The sequence below is a fragment of the Callospermophilus lateralis genome, unplaced genomic scaffold (assembly GCF_048772815.1).
Source record: "Callospermophilus lateralis isolate mCalLat2 unplaced genomic scaffold, mCalLat2.hap1 Scaffold_413, whole genome shotgun sequence".
Classification (NCBI taxonomy): Eukaryota; Metazoa; Chordata; class Mammalia; order Rodentia; family Sciuridae; genus Callospermophilus; species Callospermophilus lateralis.
Window position 1 is genome coordinate 1,222,489 of NW_027514365.1, and position 10,516 is coordinate 1,233,004.

The window sequence follows — 10,516 nt, forward strand, 5'->3', positions numbered from 1 at the left end:
GTTTGGTTAGAGAAATAAATTGAAGGCAGAACTGGAACCCAAAGAAAGTGATGTGACAAGGAAAACAAAATGACAGTAATGACAAAAACTATGTTGAAGGTAGAAGGGAGTGAGCTGCTGGAGAGCCACATGAGACAGAGCTGGGAGATACTTCACTGACTCCACTGTATGGTGGTGTGTGTGGTGGGCGGCCCTGGTGCAGCTGCTCCCAATTCCAATGAAGACAGATGAAAACACTTGTCCCACACAAAAGTGTCAGATGTCCAACATATTGGCAGAAATTGGGAGGAATCCCCTAACTGTAAAGCCATGGGAGATGGAGTTTTAGTGCCCACCTGGAAACAGACCCATGCTCACTTCTGCATCCTGAGGAGCGGGTGCTACTGAGGTTCTGACATTGGATTTTGGGGTTCCAGCAAGGTGGTGGTTTTTGTGCTGCAGAATTGAATCTATAGGTTAGTCCTTGGAGTCTTCCCTATGGCTCTCAGAGGGCCTGGTCTCAGCAGTGGGAATGAACAGGAAAGGACATCGACACTAGGTGACAGAGAAACTTGCTGAGATTAATGTCTGTTGAGTGTAAACAAATGAAGCAACCCCTCAGGTTGAAAGTGAATTTGGGAAACAAAAATTTAGGTTGTGGAAGCCGGCCATTCGCCTCACTAGAAAGTAACCTCCTGGTGGTTGAGGTTAGGATCACAGCATCATTTTAATTGGGGGAGTTTTGTACGTGTCCTAACTCTACTGATCCCATGCTATCTTTTTTAAAATCATTTTTTTCACTTTATCTGATACACAAAAGTTGTACCTATTTCTGGGGTGCCAGGTGATGTTCAATAGATGCATACATTGTATTATTTCAAATCAAGATAAGAATCTCTGTCTCTTCATACATTTACATTTCTTTGTGGGGAAAACATTCAAACTCCTTTCTTCTAGCTTTTTGAAATGGACATTATACATCATTGTTATCTATGGTCACCCTAATATGCATGGCACAGCAGAGCTTCTTGCTCCTATCTAACTGTGACTTAGTCCCCCTTGGCCAACCTCTCCCCATCCCCTGCCCCCACTCTCCACAGCCTCCAGTAACCACCTTTATACTCTCCACTTGTATGAGATCAACTTTTTGTCTAAACTGCTTTTTTAAGTGGTCAGGGATACTGTTTCCTTCTGTTTGTCTTGCTGTAGCCATTCAGTTACTGCAAGCCCCAAAAAACGGTGGTCAGAGGAGAGAGAACCAACAATCACATCTTGCATCCTGGGAGGTATAATCCCTTCAGTTCCTTTGCCCATTTGTTGATTGGGTTATGTTTTTTGTGTATGTGTGAAGTTATTTGAAATTCTTTATATATCCTGGAGATTAATGCTCTGAGTTGAAGGTGGCAAAGCTTTCTCCCATTCTCTAGGTTCTCTCTTCACATTCTTGATTGTTTCCTTTGCTGTGAATAAGCTTTTTAGTTTGATACCATCCCATTTATTGATTTTTTATTCTACTTCTTGTGCTTTAGGAATCTTGTTGAGGAATTGAGTTCCTAAGCCAATATGATGGAGAGTGGGGCCTACATTTTCTTCTAGTAGGTGCAGGGTCTCTAGTCTAATGCCTAGGTCCTTGATCCACTTTGAGTTGAGTTTTGTGCAGGTTGAGAGGTAGGGGTTTAATTTCATTTTGCTACATATGTATTTCCAGTTTTCCTAGCACCATTTGTGAAGAGGCAATCTTTTATCCAGTATATGTCTATGGTGCCTTTGTCTAGTATGAGATAACTGTATTTATGTAGGTTTGTCTTTGTGTCTTCTACTATAACCATATTGAGACCAGGTCAAAGTATCAATGGCCAGTTTACTCCCTTTTTTTTCATTCTGTCCTTAATTCCAGTTTTTGAGCCCCTACCAGACACTGAGATTCATGCAGAGAGGATGTTGGGTTACAAAGCCACAGTCCTTACTCTTAAAGACCTCATACTCAAATGAGAGAGACAAATAAATAAAATACACGGTGAAAGTGCAGTGTCAACATTGTGTTTAAGCCCTGAGAGGAGGAGTGGGTTGGGGTGGGGTGCTATAAGGAGGAGGCACAGAAATGTAAAAGAGAAGGAGGAGGCGATAACATATGTCCTCTCTGAGTTGCACACTCCTTGAAGGCTGGTGCACAACCCAGTTTCCTTTCACAGCATCCACCTATGTAGAATAACACTCCTGGGTATACTGACCACTTCTGCCACATAGCAGTATGACCTTGGCCAAGTTGGTTAATGTTCCTGAGACTCAGTGTCCTCATCTTTAGGATGGTGATAGTTATTCCCGCCAGGTTGGCTTGTCATTAAAATTAAATTTGGCGATCTATGTCAAGAACTTAGCAGAGGACCTGATTTGTGTAGGAGTCAGTATGTCTGAGCTCTTAGTGGTGTCATTTCAGGCTGAGATTCTAAGAAAATAAGACCAACCACTTTCCTATTTTAAAGAAAGGAGCAGGACGCTGAAGGATAGTGTGGAAGGGGTGTGGATGACCTCTCTCCTTCAACCCATAACAAGTGGAAAAACCAAAGGGGAGAGCCGAGGTCAGAGGGAGCCTTGTTGGTGTGCTGTGGATCCATGTTCCTTCCAAGCCACCAACCCCAACTTCTTCCCACCCTGAGCATGAACAGCCTTGGAGAATGAAGGACATGTTTCTCTCCAGCTCCATGACTAATGAACTACGTGGAACACCTGCTGTGCGACTTCAGGAGCTGGGAGGTTACAGTGGACTGGTGTGACCAAGGATTGAGGAATCACACCGGAGGGCTGGTGTTTGACTGGCAGTGCCCATGTCAGAGTATAGGAAGGCTGCCCCAAATGGGTTGCACCTGTAAGCTCTGTTAGAGCAACATGGATGCTAGGATCCCCACGGGAATCAGAAGTGGCCTGTGAGTCATGATACTTAGATTCTGCCCCAGGGGGCTGCCCCAAGAGGAGAGGAACCTCATATAAAGAAGCTGAGGTGTACCCCCACCCCAACTCACAGGGACTGCTAGAGAACCTGGCGATTAGCTAAAAGAGATGTACTCACCCCTCTGATTTAGGTTTTTTTTTTTTTTTGGTCGCTCTGACCAGATGACTTGGCAAGAACAACATAGAGGAGGAGGAAAAGTTTACTTGGGCGCAAGGTTTCAGAAGTTCCTTCCATGGTTGCTGACTCCATTGCTCTGGAACCAAGTGGGGCAGAACATCATGGCAAAAGGGTGCTGTGGAGGGAAGCACCTCAGAGGGAAGAGAGAAAGAGGTGGGAGTGTGGAGATCTGCTCTCCAGGGATAAACTGTAAACCCAAAAGGCACATCCTCATTGGCCTGCTTCCTCCGCCCCGCCCCACCTGCCTACAGTAACCACCCGTTCATCCCTGTCAGGGGATTCATGCACTGTTTAGGTCAACTCCTTAGGACCCCATCGTTTCACTTCTGAATTTTCTAGTGTTGTCTCACACAGGAGCTTTGGGGGGACACAACACATCTAAACCGTAACACCCCCCTCCACCTGGCAAGTGACCTGCAAGGGAAGAAAGGTCAGGACATGGGGGAGGACTCTTTGCTCCAAGAAAAATAGTACCTTTAGACACCTACAAGGCCCAGAGGGTGACAAAGAGTGACAAATTCATTCCCACGAATGAATCCTTAGATGACCAATACTTTCCCCCTCACCCCCTACACTGCACCCATCCTGGTACAGAGGGTAGGAGCAGCAGACGCCAAGGCAGAGGGCAGAGAGGGAAGTGCCCCCAACCCCAAATGCTCCTGGGTCAGGGTGGGTGGGACCGGTAACTTCAAAGCTGCAAACCTGGTGGGATGTGTGGGTTGTTGAGCCCCAGTTGTTTGGTGCCCTATTATTTGAGCACAACCCCCAGGCACAAAGGTGAGCCCCCATTACAGTCTGCCCTGTCGACCTCCAGGCCAGGCCCAGGCTGGTCTCGGGGCTTGAATCGCCTTCTTTCCCCGCCACTGAGGAAAGACCCTGCCCCTTATTCTACCTGCAAGCCTTTTCCACATCGTCTGCTTTGGAGAGTCTTTCATTTTTTTTCTTTATTGAGATATTATTGGCAAATAAAATCATATATAATTAAAGCATAAGATGTGAATTGCTATACATGTCCATTGTCCAATGAGTTCCAAAATCAAGTTAATTATCATGTCCATCACCTGATGTGTGTACCCCCACCCCCCAACACTTAACATCTACTTTCTCATGCTAAGTGTTTTAAATATTAACTATAATGACTGTGCTGTATCACAGACCCTCAGAGCTCATGCATCTTATAACTGACCAAACCTCCCATCCCCACCTGCAGCCCCAGGCCACCATGTAGAGTCTTGTGCCCTGGCCCTGCTGCTGTCCTCAATGGATAGAGGAAAGGCACAGCTCTTCTGTTTCAGGATGATGGTGCCCGCAGTGCTCCTGGGGCAGCATTCCTTTTCATAGATCTTGGTCTAGATATAGACACAGACATTGCATTACTGCACAGTGTTTTCTTGTTTTCATATTAGTTTTATTGAGATATATTCCACCACCACCAACAACAAAAATATTCATTTTAAATTGGAGAGTTTTGACAAATACAGAAACCCATTTAGTCACTACCACAGTCAAGATGTGGCATATTTCCATTTCCCCCAAATTCCTTCCTGTTTCACCCTCACCAAAGCCCAACCCTGACCTAGTCCCAAGCAGCCCCTGATGGCTTTTCCATCCCTTCTGATGGGATTGATCACTTTCAGAAGAACCTCACAGAAGTGGATCATATGTGCAAATTCCACGTTAATCAAGAACAATCTGTCCAGATAATAAAACGCTGATATTTTTCTAGAAAATCAGCTGAAAACGTGAGATTTTTTCCTCCTAATAAGAAAACTGATAACCATTCTCTCTGGAAAGCACAATATGAAACAGACTTTTTGACCATATTCCAGTGACCTCCAAATCTACCAGCCTCCTCCCTCATCACACTTCCTTTAATTTACCTGTTTTTATTTTTCCTCTAATTCCCTACTTATTTGGCTGGAGTACAAGAATGCCACTTGTGTTCTGCTTATGATCATTTCTAATTTTCTTGGATTTTTGGTTATGAACTGATTTTTCATGGGCAAATATATTTTCAAGATTACTGTGCTTAAATTCACCTATCATTGACCTAAACTGATTTTGGATCCATTGAACAGAAAGGGTCAGATCCTAAACTACACCAGAAGATGAGTGAAAGTCACAGTGGCTTTTTGTTAACTTTGTGTGTGTGTGTTTGTGTGTTTCTATCCTTCCCTTTTTGAAACCTGCTTTCATGATCTTCCAATTCTCTGAAGTCCTTACCTTTTATAAGGGAGGATTCCAAGTCGGCCCTTTGCCCATGTTTTCTGTGTGCTTTTGAGTAGGGTAGGAAGGGAATGAGTCAGGATGACACTAGTGCTGATTCCAGCACCCTGATTTTAGCACCCTGTGCATAGAGAAACGTGTAAACAGGCAGAACTTGCTGGCTGGGGAGGTGGCCACCTCATGTCCCACAGCCTGACCCTCTGCTGAAGAGTCACTTGTGGGCTGTCTGCTCTGCATCCTTAGACTGTTCATCCCTTGGAATTTTTGTGTGGGGACAGAGGCAACTCTAGAACTACAGATGAGGGCACAGGTACTGCAAACATTCTTCCCATCCCAGTTTTCTCAGTCCAAACTAATTCAAGTGTTCTGCAGTGACCTTGTGTTCAAAGACCTTTAGATGATATACACAACATTCCTATCTCATTGGTGGTTGCTAATCCTGAGGCAGCGCACCTACTGGCCCTCCACTACCCACTTGGCCTCACCCAGAGCAGGACTCCCATTCCATGCAGATTTGCACTAGGATACCAACCCACTGGCCCAAATCCCAGGCGCCACACACATACATCTGTCCTGAGCTGAACCAGAGAGATTCTGGAGCTCAGATAAAGAGAAACTGATCTGTCTTTCCAAGCTAGGAAACACAGAATAATCAGGGCTGGGGAGTCAGTCTGTCATGAGGTAGGAAGAAAAATAGCCTTTTATTTATTTTTTATTTATTTATTTTTATTGGTTGTTCAAAACATTACAAAGCTCTTGACATATCTATTTCATACATTTGATTCAAGTGGGTTATGAACTCCCATTTTTAGATACAGAAAGAAAGGGTGCGGGGAGCACAAGTACGGGAGACAGAGCCCGAGACTTCCAGGTTCTGTTAGCTTTCAATTCCTGGCTCCGACCCAGCTGTCCTTTGTGTGTTGGTTTCTATGTGATATTCCTTTAAACTTGAATAAATTTTCTGATTTTTCTCATGGTAATTTGGAGTAGTTTCCTGTTCATTTATAGCCAAATGAACTTGGAATAAGGTGCAACCAGGAAATGAAGCTGCACATGATCACATAGCTGACACATTTCAGGGGTGGGGACACTTGGATTCCATGATGCTGGAACAGAAAGCTGGCCATCAGTGACCTGCAGACTGAAACCACTAGTGAAATGACTGTTGGGTGGGTTTTGGAACTTGGAGAATTTTTCTGATGAGACTGAGGCATTAGGGGCTCAGAAGGTCAGGTTGAAGGATGTTAGGTTGTGCTGCAAACGCCCTGGCGCTTCAGCAAGGTGCCAGGGGAAGTGTCAAATCTGAGAATGTTGCTACAAGTGTATAGCAACAATCAGGTCAGTTATGCAACCCTGCTCCTGAAGGCCTCTCTGCTCATGATATAGGATCGGAGACCACAGAGAGTCAATCCTAGAAGGTAATCACAGGACCAACTGAGCTGCAACTGTTACACTCTGCCGCAACCTACATCCAGAACTAAATTTGGCATGTCAATTATGAAACAGGGAGGTTCTGGCAATTGGGAAGCTCACAGAGCCAACCAGGCAGAGGCAGAATTTCTTTGCTGGTGTCCTGCACACCCAAAGGCATAACTCATTAGGCAGAGAACTCGGGCACAGCTCTCCAGCTTCCTTCTAAGAACTGAAGCCCACAGGCACAGCCCGGCTCTGGCTGTCCTGCTTAGCAAGCTGTCTGGAGATGGCTTTGAGTAAACGCAGACTCCCTAAATTAAATCAACAGGCTGCCAGTTAAGATTTTACAGGTTTTTTTGTTGCCAAGAAAACTGTAGCCTGGACAACAGGGTCTTTAGCTGGACACAACTGCACTGCCAGGCATCTCGGGTCTTCAGGAGAGCACAGGCCCAATCCTGGAGGCTGCCAGCTCCCCGCAGAAGGCTTCAGGAAACCACAGCCAGTTAATTCTGCCTCCAAAGTTGTCCCAGGGTGGCTGTGAAGGACCCTGGAGAAGGGCAATATCTTTATGGACAGAAGATGGACTGGCACCACTGGCTAGCCAAGGGACCAGCTCCAGGTGTCAGCAGGGGCCAACATGCAGATGGCCATGAGCTTTGTCAGGTGTCTTGCCGGAGCTAATTTGCACCTCAAGCTGGTGACCAGTGTGTGGCTGTGGGCCTGGAGTTGCCTCTTTTGTTTTTAAGTGGGAAAGCGATATGGCTGTGTCCAGTCTTCCTCCCAGGGTTCCCATCAGGTTGGACTCAAGGATGGATGGTTCTCATTTCCTCTACAGGCTGGATGAGTTTCTCCTGGAGGAGAAAGAGGCCTTGCCTGGGACCCGAGCCTCACCTCTGTGTGCAACAGGAGCTGAGGAGGAGCAGGTGTCTGCAGGTAGAAATGCACATGGGCTCCCTCTGCCGTGGACCTTGGTATGGAAACCTGGCCCACACAGGGCTGGAAGATTTTATTTTTCTGGGAATTTTGAATCGGATACAGGAGACAGCAAATGGATTTCTCTGTGTGGCCTGATTACAAAGATGCCAGTGCCTCTACTTAGCAGTGGCAGCCATGGGCACAAACAGTAGAAATGTGGTCTGCAGAGAAGAAGCAGGTGTCTCTGCAAAGCAGGCCGGGGTGCGCTGGGGGGTGAGAGAGATGCAGAGCTGCTTTGTGATTGCTTGCCTGACTCATTTCTGGGATGGAACCATCTTTGAGTTCCATGAAATAGTCATGACTCATTTTTTTACTTTTTTGGTTACTGTCTATATTTAAATAATCATAGATTCAGAAGGACTTGCAAAGATAGTATAGAGAGGCCCCATGGTCCCTACTCTCAGTTTCCCCCAGGGTTGCAATTTAGGTAAGTATAGTACCATGTCAGGACCAGGAGCCCTCAGTGGTGAAGTGCATCTTGGGCCATTTCACGCCCCTCATAGATTTGTGTAGACACTGCCACCCTCAAGATGCAAAACTGCTCCATCCCAGGAGGATTCCTTTCTCTGATACCTCTTTAGTCACCCTCCACCCCCATTCCTAAGCCCCGATAATTACCAATCTGTTTCTCAACTCTGTCATCTGGTCTTTTTGTGACTGTTCCATCCATGAAATCATATAGTTGTAACCCTTTGAGACTGGCCATCCTTCCCCCACCCCCAGCGTAATTTCCTAGAGATCATTCAAGTCACTGCATCAGGAGTCTCTTCCTTTTTGACACCCAACAGTAAGTATCTGTGGTGTGGATATACCAGTTTGTGTAGGTGTTCACCTCTTGAGGGCCTTCTTGATTAATTCCTGTTTGGGACTATTATGAATAAAACTGCTCTAACATTTGTACACAGATTTTTGTGTGAATATGAGTTTTCATTTCCCCAGGAACAATGCTGAGGAGAGCAATTGCCTGGCCCCTGGTGTTGTAGTTTGGATCTGGGATGTCCTCTAAAGCTTCCTGTGTGGAAGGCTTGGTCCCACCTGGTGGCATTATTGGAAGGTAGTGGAAATGTTGGGAGGTAGGGCCTAACTGGAAGAGGCAAGTCACCGGGGGCTGCTCTTGAAGTGTGTATTTTGTCCCTGGACCTTACCGCTCACCCCCACTCTGTCTGCTTCCCAGCTTCTGTGGGGAGGTAAGCAGCTCTGCTCCACCCTGGCCCTGCACCATGATGATCCATTTCACCACATGCCCAGAGACAATGAGGCCAGCCAACCATGGATGGAACCTTTTGAAACCATGAGCCAAAGTAAACCTTTCATTCTTTTAAGTTATCTCAGTTATTTTTTCACTGCAATGAAAAGCTGACAAACACATCTGGTAAGTGTGTGTTAAATCTTTTAAGAAACTGCCAAACTGTTTTCTGGAGTATCATTTTCCATTCCTTCCAGCAATGTCTCACTGATCTAGTTTCTCTGCACGCGCACTAGCATTTGGTGTTGCAACTACTTTTATTTTACTCTTTTAACAAGTGTGTCGTGACTGCTCACAGATACACTTGTATTTCCCTTATGGCTAGTATTGTTGAATAACTTCTCATGTGTGTATATGCTATCTGTATATTCTCATTGATAAAACATCTCTTCATATCCAGGGTCCATTTTCTAATAGGATTGTGTATTTTTAAATGTTTTACTGTTAAATTTTAATATAAACTTTTCTTAAAAAAACAAGTTTGAAATGGGCTTCTGCACAACTGAGACTTATGGGTTGTCTGTGTTGTAGTTAATGACAATCACAGTAATGGCTGACATTTATTAAGCCTGTAGTTGTGCCAGGCACTGTTCTCTAGGGACATCCAGGTCTTAGCTTACTTGATAAGTGTTTTGTTTTTCTAAGCAGAGTATATTTTGTTATAAACATTAACTGCCAATACAATTTAGTTTATAAATCTAATTGTTGGCATAAACAAACAGCATGGACAATACATGTTGCTTAAATTCTAATTGACTGCATTTATTTGTGTCTCAGTTTACTGAGAGAAACGCAAGCCACTGGCGTCACAGGGGCTTCTAAGTCAGTGAAATAAGCATTCACATTTTAAAAAGTGATGCCATGCATACATGTTTTTCATTAGTGTTAAGTAAATTCCTGACAATTGTCAGTTCAACTAATTCTACATAAATCTCCCAAACCTTTGTCTCCTTGTAAAATAAAGGCAGAAAATAAACACCCATTTATGTTATATGTTTTTACAAATCGCATTGGTGCAAGTAATACGGACACACGTGTGTTGATCAGGTCTTCTGAAGTGAGGCAAACACCCCATTTTATGAGGTTTAGAAAGAGGTCAGAGGCTCAATGAATTTCCCCAGGGAGACTATCCAATTGGTCTTCAGTAGAACTACCTGGGTCAAAGGCAGGGGTCCCTTTGGGGACGGAGGTGCTCCTTGTGCCCCAGTGGCTGCAAGTGTGTGATTACAGGGTGATCAGGTCATTGGGCAGTGGCTGCCCTTGGATTTTTGGCTAGAGATAAATGAATTGGGTCCCTACTGTGCAGCCTGGCAGTATATGGAGAGTCAGGGTCTGAATGTTGTTGTCACAGTGCAGCCTGAGGTGTGAGGAGCTGTGAGAGTCTGCACAGAGGCAGGGGTGTGGATGCATGTTGTGGGGGGCCACGCACCTTGAATGAGGTCCAGAGGCATTACCTAGGGAACCAAACACCACCCACCCACCCCACCCAACACTGACCATTAAACACCTACCCGCCCCACCCAACACTGACTCGGCAGGTGCAGGGACAG